The sequence below is a fragment of the Coregonus clupeaformis genome, chromosome 14, assembly GCF_020615455.1.
Source record: "Coregonus clupeaformis isolate EN_2021a chromosome 14, ASM2061545v1, whole genome shotgun sequence".
In the NCBI taxonomy this organism is placed as follows: domain Eukaryota; kingdom Metazoa; phylum Chordata; class Actinopteri; order Salmoniformes; family Salmonidae; genus Coregonus; species Coregonus clupeaformis.
In genome coordinates this window covers 25,296,465-25,312,913 of record NC_059205.1, presented here as the reverse complement: position 1 = coordinate 25,312,913, position 16,449 = coordinate 25,296,465, and positions in this window count along the sequence as shown.

The window sequence follows — 16,449 nt, the reverse complement described above, 5'->3', positions numbered from 1 at the left end:
AAGCAATGAGTATTGATGAAGACAATGAGGAGGAATGTTTCCTGACTGTGAGACCTGTCCCGTATTAACAAAGCATCTTAGAATAGGATTGCTGATCTTGCATCATAATGAAATGGGTTATATGGATTTTTATTTTACCCTTATTTTACCAGGTAAGTTGACCGAGAACACATTCTCATTTACAGCAATGACCTGGGGAATAGTTAAAGGGGAGCGGAGATGAATTATGAGGAGCTGGGGATGATTAGGTGGCCATGAGGTTATGAGGGCCAGATTGGGAATTTAGCCAGGACACTGGGGTTAACACGCCTACTCTTACGATAAGTGCCATGGGATCTTTAGTGACCACAGAGTCAGGACACCCGTTTAACGTCCCATCCGATAAGGCAGCACCCTACACAGGGAAATATCCCCAATCACTGCACTGGGGCATTTAGAATATTATTATTTTTTTGGAAAAGAGGAAAGAGTGCCTCCTACTGGCCCTCCGACACCACTTCCAGCAGCATCTGGTCTCCCAACCAGGGACCGACCAGAACCAACCCTGGTTAGCTTCAGAGGATGGGGAGGACCTGAGCCTACATCAGCACTCCTGCTCTGAGACACTTTATGAATACGGGCCCTGACCCAGAAAATTAAACTTTAACTATGACCCAGAGTTATTCCTTACCAGGTGAGGAGGTCAGGGAAAACACCTGGCCCTGGCCTAAATGATGACACTCAACAGCACCCTTTAAAGGGGCAATCTACAGTTGCTAAATACATTTTTGGACTTGTGGATAAATGATATGTACCCATTGATTCTTGAAGAATATAACTTATAAATGCCTCATGAGCTTTGTTCAACTGTCGTACCCCATCAGAACCCAAAATATAAGCTGGTTTTACTCCAATGTTTGTAAACAAAGTAAATGTAAACAAACCCTACAAACATAGTTAAAACTATAATTTTGATATCATGGATGGTCAGTCTTTGCATCCATGGCTCTGTATATGAATTTGAGTGGTTACATTTCTCCAGCCCCATTTTAACGGAAATGGGCGAGGAAACCATTTGTTATTGTTTCAATTGCTGATTGCCACTTTAAAGTAATGCCACATGTTTTATTAAACATTTGACATCACACATTCTCCTCATGTACATTATAACCTGCCTAAAAAGCAGGCAGGATTATCCACCTATCAGACCTGAATCCCAAGGTAAACCTCTCGTCCTTTTCAGCTTTGGGTATTTTAGTTGCAACGCGACACATCTCCTTCACATAGAGTTGATCAGGCTGTTGATTCTGGCCTGTGGAATGTTGTCCCACTCCTCTTCAATGGCTGTGTGCGAAGTTGCTGGATATTGGCGGGAACTGGAACACGCTGTTGTACACGTCGATCCAGAGCATCCCAAACATGCTCAATGGGTGTTGAAATGCAGGAAGTTAGCTCTTTTCCTAAAAAAAAAAGTAGTTTTCCGTAGAACCTCTTTATAATATTTTCATGGGGGGAGGTTGAGGGGCCCCCTGGAGGTAGGTGCCCCGGGGCCCCAAATCTGTTAGTCCGGCCCTGTATCTAAGTTAGGGTGATGAAATCAGTACTCTACTGTACTTGGCACTTAGTTTCCTCTGTTGTTCTTTGTGGTGTTGTCTGAGTGGTAAGTTATGTGCTTTGTCTGTCTGTGGCATTACTGGTGTAGATGAGTGTTGTAATGAGATAATATCTAATTCATTTGGTTATTAATTCTGGAATTTACAGGGCACCACCCACAATGTGAGGCTATTGGAAACTCTAATTTAACAAAAGAGATACAATTATCATATAATTCTGAAGGCAATTACGTTTTTTAAATGATAAGACAAATGCATCTCGGAGGCCAGCAAATACTTTATAAACAAAAAATATTTATTATAAGAACATCAAGATAAAGCAATACATTTAACAGGATGAATGATTAATGAAGGATTTGTTGGCAAAATGATGCAATATGGTACAGAGTCAAGGGGGAAAGAGGAATTAAATGGCCTAAAAGGGTCAGACAAGTAGTTATTCTAAATATGAAACAAAGGCAGGAGTTTTTAGGAGAAAGGTAATAAGTACACACAGATGTACATGCTCAAACCAAACAGGGAATCTAGGGATGAGGAAGACAACAGTGAATGCAGCTTACTTAAATTCTGTAGTGGCTCTGGATCGAGGTGGTGGAACATTCTTGATACACACGGGAAACTGTTGAGCTTGAAAAATCCAGCAGAGTTGCAGTTCTTTACACACTCAAACCGGTGAGCCTGGCACATACTATCATACCCTGTTCAAAGGCACTTAAATATTTTGTCTTGCCCATTTGCCCTCTGAATCCTTCTTTAACCCATCTCCTTCGCTTCATCTACACTGATTGAAGTGGATTTAACAAGTGACATCAATAAGGGATCATATCTTTCACCTGAATTCACCTGGTCAGTCTATGTCATGGAAAGAGCAGGTGTTCTTAATGGTTTGTACACTCAGTGTATATGATTCGATTGTTCACTCAAGCACAGGATTATTCACCCTAAATACTAATTCAAACCATCAATGACGGCTCTTTTCCACCTTTGCTTTACCATCATATTTGTCATTTCGTACACCCATTCTTTGTAGGAACACCAGTCAACCATGACCATTGTCAGTAGCTCAAACACTTGGCCAAACCAACTCCAGTAAGAACATCTGCTTCTCTCCCATGAGTATCAGTTCAGCTCTGGCCATGGTCCACCTGGGGGCCAAATGAGACTCTTCTGCTCTGATGAAACCGGGATACAAACACAAAGGAATATTTTAGAAATCGTTTATCATCAACATTCAACAGTGAAATTCGGCTGTAAAAAGCACACATCAAAAAGTCTTCACCTTTTTATCTGGAGGTCATTTTCCCGTTGTGGAGTGGTTCTACATTTGAAATGTTTGTCCACAGATAAAATGGAAGCTTGTTAAACCAGGAAATGTCAACGAAATGACCAGACTGGTTCTTGTGAATGCTCTCTACTTTAAAGCAACTTGGTTACATACATTCTCCAGTGCTCGCACCTCTGACAAGCCATTTAAAATCAACCAGGTGAGTGAGTATTCTCCCATTGAGCAGCATTGGAATAGAGAATAAACATCTGAAATCATGTATATTGGCATTTCAAATAACCCCCCTACTAAAGGTACAGAACCTTCCAGTCAGCCTATACTGACATAGAAGACAGAACCTTAATCTAGAACCACTACTGAAGATTGATAACCTCCAAGTACAACCCAGTTAATGACTTTATACTGAAAGTATAGAGCCTTACAACATCTATACAGTTTAACAAATGAAATGTGTCAACTAGCCAGTTAGCTTGGGTGCTTGACTGCAGTTGTAAGGTCTGAACGCTCAGATCAAGCTTTCTCCTTGGCCAGAGCGTCCAGTGTGCATTCTGAACGATCCGAGAGTAAAATGCTCTGAATTTACGAATGACCCAGAGCGTACTCTGACACACTGGAGGCAATTTACAAACGCACCTGACAGAGTGAAAAGAAGGAAGCTTGTACAGAATAAAAATATTCCAAAACATGCATCCTGTTTGCAATAAGGCACTACAGTAATACATCAAAATATGTGGCAAAGAAATGAACTTTTTGCATTATGTTTAGAGCAAATCCAACACAACATGTCACTGAGTACCACTCTTCATATTTTCAAGCATGGTGGTGGCCGCATCATGTTATGGGTATGCTTGTAAAGTTGTTTCCATTGCAAGTTAAAGTGTACTGTTAGCTATCTAGCTAACGTTGGCTTGTTTGTATCTCAGAAAGCCATTTGCATTGCTAGTTATAGCCTAATGTTAGCTAGATACAGTTGAAGTCGGAAGTTTACATACACTTAGGTTGGAGTCATTAAAACTCGTTTTTCAACCATTCCACAAATGTATTGTTAACAAATTATAGTTTTGGCAAGTCGGTTAGGACATCTACTTTGTGCATGACACAAGTAATTTTTCTAACAATTGTACACAGACAGATTATTTCCCTTAAAATTCACTGTATCACAATTCCAGTGGGTCAGAAGTTTACATACACTAAGTTGACTGTGCCTTTAAAAAGCTTGGAAAATTCCAGAAAATGATGTCATGGCTTTAGAAGGTTCTGATAGGCTAATTGACATAATTTGAGTCAATTGGAGGTGTACCTGAGGATGTATTTCAAGGCCTACCTTCAAACTTAGTGCCTCTTTGCTTGACATCATGGGAAAATCAAAAGAAATCATCCAAGACCTCAGAAAAAACATTGTTGACCTCCACAAGTCTGGTTCATCCTTGGGAGCAATTTCCAAACGCCTGAAGGTACCACGTTCATCTGTACAAACAATAGTACGCAAGTATAAACACCATGGGACCACGCAGCCGTCATACCACTAAGGAAGGAAACGCGTTCTGTCTCCTAGAGATCAACATACTTTGATGCGAAAAGTGAAAATCAATCCCAGAACAACAGCAAAGGACCTTGTGAAGATGCTGGAGGAAACAGGTACAAAAGTATCCATATCCACAGTAAAACGAGTCCTATATCGACATAACCTGAAAGGACGCTCAGCAAGGAAGAAGCCATTGCTCCAAAACCGCCATAAAAAAGCCAGACTACGGTTTGCAACTGCACATGTGGACAAAGATCTTACTTTTTGGAGAAATGTCCTCTGGTCTGATGAAACAAAAATACAACTGTTTGGCCATAATGGCAATCGTTATCTTTGCTGCAGGAGGGACTGGTGCACTTCACAAAATAGATGGCATCATGAGGAAGGAAAATTATGTGGATATATTGAAGCAACATCTCAAGACATCAGTCAGGAAGTTAAAGTTTGGTCGCAAATGTTAGGCTATGGTTCAACCCAGCACTCAGAGAAACAAACACGACAAAGGGAGTGGAAGAAACAAAAATATTTAATAAAAGTTAAAATTGTCTTAGTCCAAAAACAACTGAAGTAAAGGAACAGAGTGGGCTAGTCGGCTCCGGAGGAAGGAGAGGCTGAGGCAGGCAGGCAGGCAGGCAGGCAGGCAGGCCGACAGGCAGGAAGGCAGGCAGGTTGGGAGGTATGTCCGAAACTAAAGACAAAACAAATGACAGGTTAAGGAGAGTGGAGAGCCAGGCTGAAGACAAAGACAAAATAACTTTACTGGTGAGCCAAGTTACCGCTCTGGTAAGAACAACGATCTGGCGCCGGTGGAGAGCCATGCCCCGGAATTAGTAGTGCAGGTTGATTAGAGAATAGGATGCAGCTGCGTAGGCAGGAATCACTGGAAACAACCCGCAGCTGCACAGGAGAGGCAGATCCTGAGCACGCCCCTGATCCACTCCAGACACACCCACATAAAGGGGACAAACACACATACAGATACAACAGACACAGAGGGGACAAAACAAGGAGGAAGGGAAACAGAAAAGGGAGAGACAAGCTGCCCACATAACAGTACCCCCCTCAATGGTCGCCACCTGGCGACCCACCAGGCCTGTCAGGGTTGTCGTGATGGAAGTCCGTGATCAACTGAGGATCCAACACAAAACGCTTAGGGACCCAAGACCTCTCCTCTGGTCCATAACCTTCCCAATCGACTAGGTATTGGAGACCCCTACCCCGCCTCCGAGAGTCCAGTAGCCTACTGACGGTGTAGGCCGGATGGTCGTCAATGAGACGAACAGGTGGAGGTGGAACAGCCGGCGGACACAAAAGGCTGGAGGACACAGGTTTCAGTTGGGAGACGTGGAAAGTAGGGTGTATCTTCATGGCTGAAGGCAACTTCAAACGAACCGCAGCGGGGTTAATGATGGACTCCACCACAAACGGACCCAGGTACCGAGGAGACAGCTTGCGTGATTTGGTACGAAGAGGTACGTTCTTAGACGACAGCCAAACCTCTTGACCAGGATGAAACACAGGTGCGGGAGTCCTGCTCCTATCCGCTGTCATCTTGTTCCTGTCGGTGGTCCGAAGCAACGCTTCCCGAGCGTCGCGCCACACTCTCTGGCAGCGGCGGAGGTTCTCCTGAACCGAAGGAACAGCCAATTCCTTCTCCTGAGCAGGAAACAGAGGGGGTTGATAACCCATGGTAACTTCAAAGGGTGAAAGACCAGTGGCAGAGGTGGTGAGGGAGTTGTGGGCGTACTCTATCCAAGGCAGATGTTTGGCCCAGGATGATGGATGTTGAGCAGCCACACAACGAAGGGTTGCTTGAGGTCTTGATTGGCTCTTTCTGTTTGACCGTTGGTCTGGGGATGAAACCCTGAGGACAGACTAACGGAAGCACCCAAAGCAGAACAGAAAACCTTCCAAACACGGGAAGTAAACTGTGGGCCTCTATCAGATACGATGTCCACAGGTATTCCATGGGGACGGAATACATGTTGGACTAGGAGGTCCGCTGTCTCACTGGCAGACGGTAATTTTGGTAATGCTATATAGTGAACAGATTTAGAGAATCTGTCCACAATGGTAAGTATAGTATCATTACCTTCAGACTTGGGTAGGCCGGTGACAAAATCCATGGCTATGTGGGACCAGGGACGGCTGGGAACTGGGAGGGGTAGCAGCAGCCCCGAAGGGGACTGATGGGAGGCTTTGCCCCGAGCACAGGTTGAACAGGCTGCCACAAAAGCCCGAACGTCAGTTTCCATTGAAGGCCACCAAAAATGTCTCCTAAGCAGCGTCAACGTGCGTCTCATCCCAGGGTGACCAGCAAAACGGGAGGTGTGAATCCACTGCAACACCTGAGACCGGACCGTCTCGGGAACAAAGAGTAGGTTGGGAGGTCCATCACCCGGTCCCGGGTCCGTGGCAAGTGCAGTCTTCACAAGAGACTCGATCTCCCACTGAACAGCCGCCACGACGCATGAGGAAGGCAGGACTGCCTCAGGCTCGCTGGTCTCCGAAGGGTCAGCAAACTGGCGGGACAAAGCATCTGGTTTAACATTTCTTGACCCCGGTCTGTATGTAAGAATAAAGTTAAACCTACTAAAAACAGGGCCCATCTGGCTTGGCGTGAGTTGAGTCTCTTAGTGGCTTGGATGTAAGCCAAGTTCTTGTGGTCTGTCCAGACCACAAACGGCAGTTCAGCTCCATCCAGCCAGTGCCGCCATTCTTCCAGTGCTAGCTTGACCGCCAGCAGTTCTCGGTTTCCAACGTCGTAATTCCGTTCTGTGGGTGACAATTTCTTGGAGAAAAAAGCACAGGGGTGAAGCTTTTGGTCAGTGGGGAGCGCTGGGAGAGGACGGCTCCCACACCTGAGTCCGACGCGTCCACCTCCACAACAAACTGCAGAGAGGTATTGGGGTGTATCAACACAGGGGAGGTGGAAAACAGTTCCTTCAAAACCCCTACCGCCTGCTCCGCCTCAGGGGACCACAGAAAAGGGACTTTTGGGGATGTGAGTCTAGTAAGGGGTGCCACCACTTTACTAAAACCCTTAATGAACCTACGGTAGAAGTTAGCAAAGCCCAAAAATCGTTGAAGTTGCTTACGGGTGGTGGGTATGGGCCATTCCGTCACTGCCCGGATCTTCTCGGGGTCCGCCTTCACCTGCCCGCTCTCAATGATGAAACCAAGGAACGATGTAGACTGTTTGTGGAACTCACACTTCTCTGCTTTGACATACAGCTTGTTTTCCAAGAGCCGTTGCAGGACTTGACGGACGTGTGACTCATGCTCCTCGGGTGACTTGGAAAAAACAAGAATATCATCCAGGTATACAAAGACAAAACGGTTCAAAAAATCCCTAAGAACATCGTTCACCATGGCTTGGAAAACAGCAGGGGCGTTTGAGAGCCCAAAGGGCATGACCAAATACTCAAAATGTCCCAGTGGAGTGTTGAAAGCGGTTTTCCACTCATCTCCCTTACGGATCCGGACAAGGTGATAAGCGTTCCTGAGGTCGAGCTTGGAGAAAACTGTGGCGCCATGCAGAGGTTCAAAAGCAGAGTTGATGAGTGGAAGGGGATACTTGTTTTTAACAGTTATGTTGTTTAAACCCCTGAAATCGATACAGGGGCGTAACGACTTGTCCTTCTTTTCCACGAAAAAGAAACCTGCACCCAAAGGAGACGACGAGGGACGGATTATGCCCGAGACCAGAGAATCACCAATGTACTGCTCCATTGCCTCTCTTTCCGGTCGGGACAGATTGTATAAGCGACTAGAGGGCAAGGGAGCACCAGGAAGCAGTTCAATAGGGCAATCATAAGGCCTATGTGGTGGTAGAGACAGAGCCTTGTCCTTACTGAAAACCTCCGCTAAGTCATGGTATTCTTTGGGGACAGATGACAGATCAAGAGGAGCTGAGGGATGAGTTGGGTTACACTTAGTGGGGGGAACCGCTGACCTAAGGCACTCTGAATGGCAGTTAGTGCTCCAACTGAGAATGGTGTGACGTGTCCAATCAATTTGTGGGTTGTGAAGAGCCAACCAGGGGAAGCCAAGGATTAGGGAGGTAGCTGAGCCAGACATAACTCTTAGCTGAATGCTTTCACAATGATTGCCAGAAATCACTAGGGAAACGGGGATGGTTTGATGAGTTATCTCCGCAGGAGGCGCCCATCAAGGGCTGTGACCCGAATGGGGGTAGGTAGTGGCTCCATGGGGATACGAGCTTGTGTAACGAACTGGTGGCTAATAAAGTTGTCTTCTGCACCTGAGTCTATGAGAGCTGAGAGTGGCAGGGAATGACTCTGGAAACGTAAGGTTACAGGTACTTGTAATCGGGGAATGATGGGTTCAGGATCTAACTCTGGGCTCGCAAGTAGACCCACCGTTACGAGCGAGCCTTGTCTTTTGGCCGCTTAGGGCATGTCGCCAGAATGTGTGTGGCGTCTCCACAGTACAGGCACTCACCCGCCTGGAGGCGCCGTTGCCGTTCTGCTGGAGGTAGTCGAGCTTGACCCACTTGCATAGGTTCCTCCTCTGTGCTCGGGATGGAATCAGGAATAAGAAGCTGCCGGCTCCGGGAGGCGAGACTCGAGTGGTTGAAGGCTGGGGAACTCGTCCTCCTAGATGCGGCCGACCGCCTCTCTCCCGACGCCTCTCCCGCAACCGGTTGTCTAGCTTAATGGACAGGGAAACGAGAGAATGTAAATCATGTGGCTCGTCACGAGCAGCCAGTTCATCCTTAATGGCTTCATTCAAACCGTTTAGAAATGCTCCTTGAAGTGCCACATTGTTCCACTTGGAGTCCGCTGCCAAAGTCCAGAACTCAATAGAGTACTCAGCCACACTGTTAGAACCCTGCCTCAAATTAAAAAGTATCTTGGAGGAATTACCCACATTTTTCTTCAATTTAGCAGAAAAATCAGCGAAAGTCAATCCAGTCAAAGTTTGATTTGAGCACACAGCCTCAGCCCAAACCAGAGCTCTCCCTCTTAACAGCCCCAGAACATAATGTACCTTAGAGGAATCAGTAGAAAATGACAGTGGTCTCTGCCGAAAAATCAAGTCACACTGAAGCAAAAATCCCCGGCACTTGTCCAATTCTCCATTGAACGGTTCAGGCGACGTGACAGGGGGTTCCCGATGGAACGAAGCCTGCATCATGTCCGAGGAACCAACTTGGGGGTGCATCAAACTGGGGGTCAGAGAGAGATGGAGAACTGATAACAGACAATTTAGAGACTTGTGTAGTTAACTGAGTCACCTGGTTCAGCAGTTGATGATTATTTTCCAAAAGAGTCCGAATCAGTTGGTCATGCTGTCCTAGCAACGTTCCTTGAGCCTGGATAGCTTGTTGGAAGCTGTCTTCGTTTGCCCCGTGCTGTCTCTCTGTTGGGTCCATGGCCAGATCGTTCTGTTAGGCTATGGTTCAACCCAGCACTCAGAGAAACAAACACGACAAAGGGAGTGGAAGAAACAAAAAGGCAGGCAGGCAGGCCGACAGGCAGGAAGGCAGGCAGGTTGGGAGGTATGTCCGAAACTAAAGACAAAACAAATGACAGGTTAAGGAGAGTGGAGAGCCAGGCTGAAGACAAAGACAAAATAACTTTACTGGTGAGCCAAGTTACCGCTCTGGTAAGAACAACGATCTGGCGCCGGTGGAGAGCCATGCCCCGGAATTAGTAGTGCAGGTTGATTAGAGAATAGGATGCAGCTGCGTAGGCAGGAATCACTGGAAACAACCCGCAGCTGCACAGGAGAGGCAGATCCTGAGCACGCCCCCTGATCCACTCCAGACACACCCACATAAAGGGGACAAACACACATACAGATACAACAGACACAGAGGGGACAAAACAAGGAGGAAGGGAAACAGAAAAGGGAGAGACAAGCTGCCCACATAACAGCAAATGGGTCTTCCAAATGGACAATGACCCCAAGCATACTTCCAAAGTTGTGGCAAAATGGCTTAAGGATAACAAAGTCAAGGTATTGGAGTGGCCATCACAAAGCCCTGACCTCATTCCTATAGAACATTTGTGGGCAGAACTGAAAAAGCGTGTGCGAGCAAGGAGGCCTACAAACCTAACTCAGTTACATCAGCTCTGTCAGGAGGAATGGGCCAAAATTCACCAAACTTATTGTGGGAAGCTTGTGGAAGACTACCTGAAACATTTGACCCAAGTTAAACAATTTAAAGGCAATGCTACCAAATACTAATTGAGTGTATGTAAACTTCTAACCCACTGGGAATGTGATGAAATAAATAAAAGCTGAATTAAAACATTCTCTCTACTATTATTCTGACGTTTCCCATTCTTAAAATAAAGTGGTGATCCTAACTGACATAAGACAGGGAATTTTTACAAGGATTAAATGTCAGGAGTAGTGAAAAACTGAGTTTAAATGTATTTGGCTAGGGTATATGTAAACTTCCGACTTCAACTGTAGCTAACATTGAACCTAGTAGGCGGTGATTATGGTCATTTATTGGACTACATAAAGTGTATTTTTGCTACTACTTTCCCCACTTTTACTCTTGAAATCTTTGGTTATTTACTATACTACCTTACTCTGTTTAGCAACCTGGCCTCACTTGAATCCTTAAAGAGATGGGTGGGGCTAAGGCTTAAGAGGATGTGAACAATGCTGAATGGGTGTAGACAAAGAAGAGCTCTCCAGTAGGTGTACCAAAACATTCAAGGGCCATGTTATGGGTATGACTGTCATCGGCAAGCACTAGGGAGTTTTTTAGGATAAAAAGAAAAGGAATAGAGCTAAGAACAGGCAAAATCCTAGAGGAAAACTTGGTTCAGTTTGCTTTCCAACAGACACTGGGAGACAAATTCACCTTTCAGCAGGACAATAACCTAAAACCCAAGGCCAAATCTACACTGGAGTTGCTTACCAAGATGACATTGAATGTTCCTGAGTGGCCTAGTTACAATTTTGACTTAAATCGGCTTGAAAATCTATGGCAAGACTTGAAAATGGCTGGCTAGCAATGATCAACAACCAACTTGACAGAGCTTAAATAATTTTTAAAAGAATAATGGTCAAATATTGTACAATCCACGTGTGCAAAGCTCTTAGAGACTTACCCAGAAAGATTCACAGCTGTAATCACTGCTGTGAATGACCCCCAAAGGTGCGGACTCCGACCGCACAACCTTTATTTTACATAACAGGGTAGGGGCCGGGTGGGTATTCCGCCTCGGAGGCGGATCCGGCTCCGGGCGTGACGACCACATACTCTTCGCCTCCCTGTTGCGCCCCTGGTCTGGTCTGGACCTCGGCGAGCTGCTTCCCCTCTCCTTCCTTCCACGATACTCCAAGCCCTGTCTGGACCCTGGTGTGGGAGACCCCAAACCTGGAGAGGGGCTGACGTCTGGGTCTGGACTGGAACCGCTGCCCGGAGCTGGACCGGGCACCGGTGGAGCGGACTGCTCAGGCTCCGGACTGGAGCCGCTGACCGGAGCTGGACTATGCACCGGTGGAGCGGACTGCTCTGGCACCGGAGTGGAGCCGCTGACCGGAGCTGGACTGAGCACCGGTGGAGCGGACTGCTCTGGCTCCAGAGTGGAGCAGCTGACTGGAGCTGGACTGGACCCCGGTGGAGCGGACTGCTCTGGCTCCGGAGTGGAGCGGCTGACCGGAGCTGGAACAGGCACCAGTGGAACGGGCACGGGCCGTGCCGGACTGGACACACGCACCACTGGTCTGGTGCGAGGAGCAGGCACGGGCCAGACCGGACTAGGAACACGCATCACTGGCTTGGGGCGAGGGGCAGGAACGGGCCGGGCCAGACTGGCGACACGCACCACTGGCTTGGTGCGAGGAGCAGGAACGGGCCGGGCCGGACTGGGAACACGCACCACTGGCTTGGTGCGAGGAGCAGGAACAGGCCGGGCCGGACTGGGAACACACACCACTGGCCTGGTGTGAGGAGCAGGAACGGGCCGGGCCGGACTGGGAACACGCACCACAGGCCTGGTACGAGGAGCAGGAATGGGCCGTACCGGACTGGGGACACACACCACTGGCTTGGTGCGGGGAGCAGGCACGGGCCGTACCGGACTGGGAACACGCACCACAGGCCTGGGGCGAGGAGCAGGAACGGGCCGGGCCGGACTGGGAACACGCACCACTGGCTTGGTGCGAGGAACAGGAACAGGCCGGGCTGGACTGGGAGCACGCACCACTGGCCTGGTGTGAGGAGCAGGAACGGGCCGGGCCGGACTGGGAATACGCACCACTGGCCTGGTGCGAGGAGCAGGAACAGGCCGGGCTGGACTGGCGACACGCATCACTGGCTTGGTGCGAGGAGCAGGAACGGGCCGGACCGGACTGGGAAGGTGCACTGGTGACACAGTGCGTCTCTCCGCATACCTGGGTTCCTTTATTAACCCCCGCTCTTTATGCTGCCTAACCAGCTCCTCTCTCCGTGCCTCTACTTCCTCCTTTTCCCTACGAGCCTCCTCTTGAATGGATCTCTCCCGCTCTATTCTAGCTATCAGCCCCCGTAATATGGTTGCCTCCTCTCTCACCCTGCAGATCCGATCCTTCTCTCTCTCGGCACTCCTCCTCCAGTGAAGACTCCTCCGGGAGCCCCCACGAGTTAGGGAACAGAAACTCATCGTCGTCGTCGTCATCCTCCGACTCCTCAGTATAATACTGTTCCCACTCTTCTTCCCATGGTCGTAGGGACTCAATCTGGAAACCCACCGGGTGCAGTGATCGGGGCTCTTCTCTCTCGCTCCCCGACCACCCCTTTAGCCCCCCCAACATGTTTTATTGGGGCTGCTTCTCGGGCTTCCTCCTCGGCCGTCTTCTGTGTTGCCGTTGCTCCTCTCCTGCCTGGGCTTCCTTCTTCACCCAGGGTCCTTTTCCCGCAAATATCTCCTCCCAAGACCAAAACTTCTCCACCTGTGTCCAGGGTGTTTGCTCCTGGGCACGCTGCTTGGTCCGTGTTTGGTGGGATCTTCTGTCACGTTCGTTTAAGGACGGGTCAGACCAAGGCGCAGTGTGAAATGCGTACATGTTTATTTAAATGATAAACACACGACAAAACAACAAACCAACGAAACGTGAAATGCTAAGGCTGAACACTAAACAAGCCTACTCACGAAACAAGATCCCACAACTAACGAGTGCCAATAGGCTGCCTAAGTATGATCCCCAATCAGAGACAACGAGCGACAGCTGTCTCTGATTGGGAATCACACCCGGCCAAACATAGACATACAATCCTAGAAAGCAACATAGAAATACTAACATAGAATATTCACACCCTGACTCAACATATAAGAGTCCCCTGAGTCAGGGTGTGACATTTCATCTCCTTTCTATCTCTTACAAAATGTCTAATCTCATTTCCCCTCATACAATTGTGTGTTTACATCATCAAAGCAGCACCAACCCCTCCAAGCTGTTCTATAATTGACTCAAAGTGTGGTAGCCGTAATTGCGTAAGAAGAAAACATGTGCAATGAGTGTTCTAGAAAACGCTCAATTGGAATTAGGACTTTCTTAATAACATGGAGGGAGGATTTGGGCGCCTCAGCCCCACAGCTCTGATATGGGACATCGAGAGAGCGAGAGAGAGAGAGAGAGAGAGAGAGGCTAGAGTGATGGTTGTGTTTAGGCCAGAAATAGAGTAGGGATTACTTACTGTAAAACCATGGTATTAAATCATTTAGTTTCCACAAAACATACCTCCTGCTACTGTAACATGTCCAATGGTAAATTTAAGATCAGGATTTTTATTGTGTCAAAAATTGTTTATTACAATATCGTAAGACGGACATTGAATTACCTAAACATGGTCTCAGTGGATTTACGTAACACAACGCATATGCACAGTGGTGATTGAAGTCTTTAAGTCTTGATCTGAATTTTCCTCTTAATCTTGCATACTGCTGTATTACTTAACAATATAAGATAGTGTTGTGAGAGGATGACTTGCCCTTAATCTTGCATACTGCTGTATTACTTAACAATATAAGATAGTGTTGTGAGAGGATGACTTGCCCTTAATCTTGCATACTGCTGTATTACTTAACAATATAAGATAGTGTTGTGAGAGAATGACTTGGCATTTTATCTGATTGGTTATACTGTAAGATGCTTGTAATGCAAAGCAGTGTTTGACAAACGGCTCAGTGACATTTTAGTTGGGTCCATCTGTTTCATGTTTGTTAAGTGAGCACCACCTAGTGGAGGACATTAAAAGAGAGGGAGAGAGTGAGAAGGAGCGAGAGCAAAGAGAGAGAGTGGGTAGGAATAGAGAGAGGGAGAGGGAGAGGGAGACCAGACTTCCGCCCAGTCCAAAATCAAACCCTCTTCCCCAAACACTTTGTTGGTCTGAACGGATTGGACGGATGTAAGCCATATCATTAATATTACAGCAGCTCCACCTAGCCCTCCATTCTCAGATCTAGGTTTACAGGACAGACAAGCGACAGAAGGAGGCTGGTTTTGGACTGGGCCAAAACATTTCTTGGCCCACTTGGCTGTCTCAAACCAGGGCCACGTTCAGTAGACAAAAGTTGTCGAATGTTGCAGATAGATATGCCATGAATAGGGCTGATGTGATTACTTATTCTATACTGAACAAAAATATAAACACAACATGTAAAGTGTTGGTCCCATGTTTCTTGAGCTGAAATAAAAGGTATCCGAAATTTTCCATATACACAAAAAGCTTATTTCTCTCACATTTGGTGCACAAATGTGTTTACATCCTTGTTAGTGAGCTCTTCTCCTTTGCCAAGATAGTCCATCCACCTGACAGGTGTGGCATTTCAAAAAGCTAATTAAACAGCATGATCATTACACAGGTGCACCTTGTGCTGGGGACAATAAAAGGGCACTCTAAAATGTGCAGTTTTGTCACCAAACACAATGTTACAGATGTCTCAAGTTTTAAGTGAGCACGCAATTGGCATGCTGACTGCAGGAATGTCCACCAGAACTGTTGCCAAATAATTTAATGTTAATTCCTCTACCATAAGCCACCTCCAACAGCGTTTTAGAGAATTTGGCAGTACGTCCAACCGACCTCACAACCGCAGACCACGTGAAACCACGCCAGCCTAGGACCTCCACATCTGGATTCTTCACCTGCGGGATCGTCTGAGACCAGCCACCCGGACAGCTGATGAAACTGAGGAGTATTTCTGTCTGTAATAAAGCCCTTTTGTGGGCTGGGCCTGACTCCCCAGTGGGTGGGCCTATGCCCTCCCAGGCCCACCCATGGCTGCTCCCCTGCCCAGTCATGTGAAATCCATAGATTAAGGATTAAGATTTCCTTATATGAACTGTAACTCAGTAAAATCGTTGGTTCTTGCATGGACTTGGTCTTTTATCAATTAGGGCTATTTTCTGTATACACCCCTCCTTGTCACAACACAACTGATTGGCTCAAACGCATTAAGAAGGAAATAAATTCCACATATTCCACAAATTAACTTTTAACAAAGCACACCTGTTAATTGAAATGCATTCCAGGTGACTACCTCAAGAAGCTGGTTGAGAGAATGCCAAGAGTGTGCAAAGCTGTCATCAAGGCAAAGGGTGGCTACTTTGAAGAATCTCAAATATAAAATATATTTTGATTTGTTTAACACTTTTTTGGTTACTACATGATTCCATATGTGCTATTTCATAGTTTTGATGTCTTTACTATTATTCTACAATGTAGAAAATAGTAAAAATAAAGAAAAACCCTTGAATGAGTCGGTGTGTCCAAACTTTTGACTGGTACTGTATATGTGCAAATGTCAATTAATTCAATGTATGTTTATTTATTCCTTTATTGATTGATGTATTATTTATTTATCACCTGTATTCCATGAGAGAACTGTCCCAATAATATATGATATCAACTATGCACATGCAATACTGTTGGTAGGCCTACATTGTTATAATATTTTCATCCAACAGAGGATGCTGATGGGCATTATGAAAGCAGACGAATCCAGAGTAGGAGGTACAATAACATCAAGGGCAGGCTTGTTGATAACTTTGAAACTCCATAGGCGGCCCCTTTA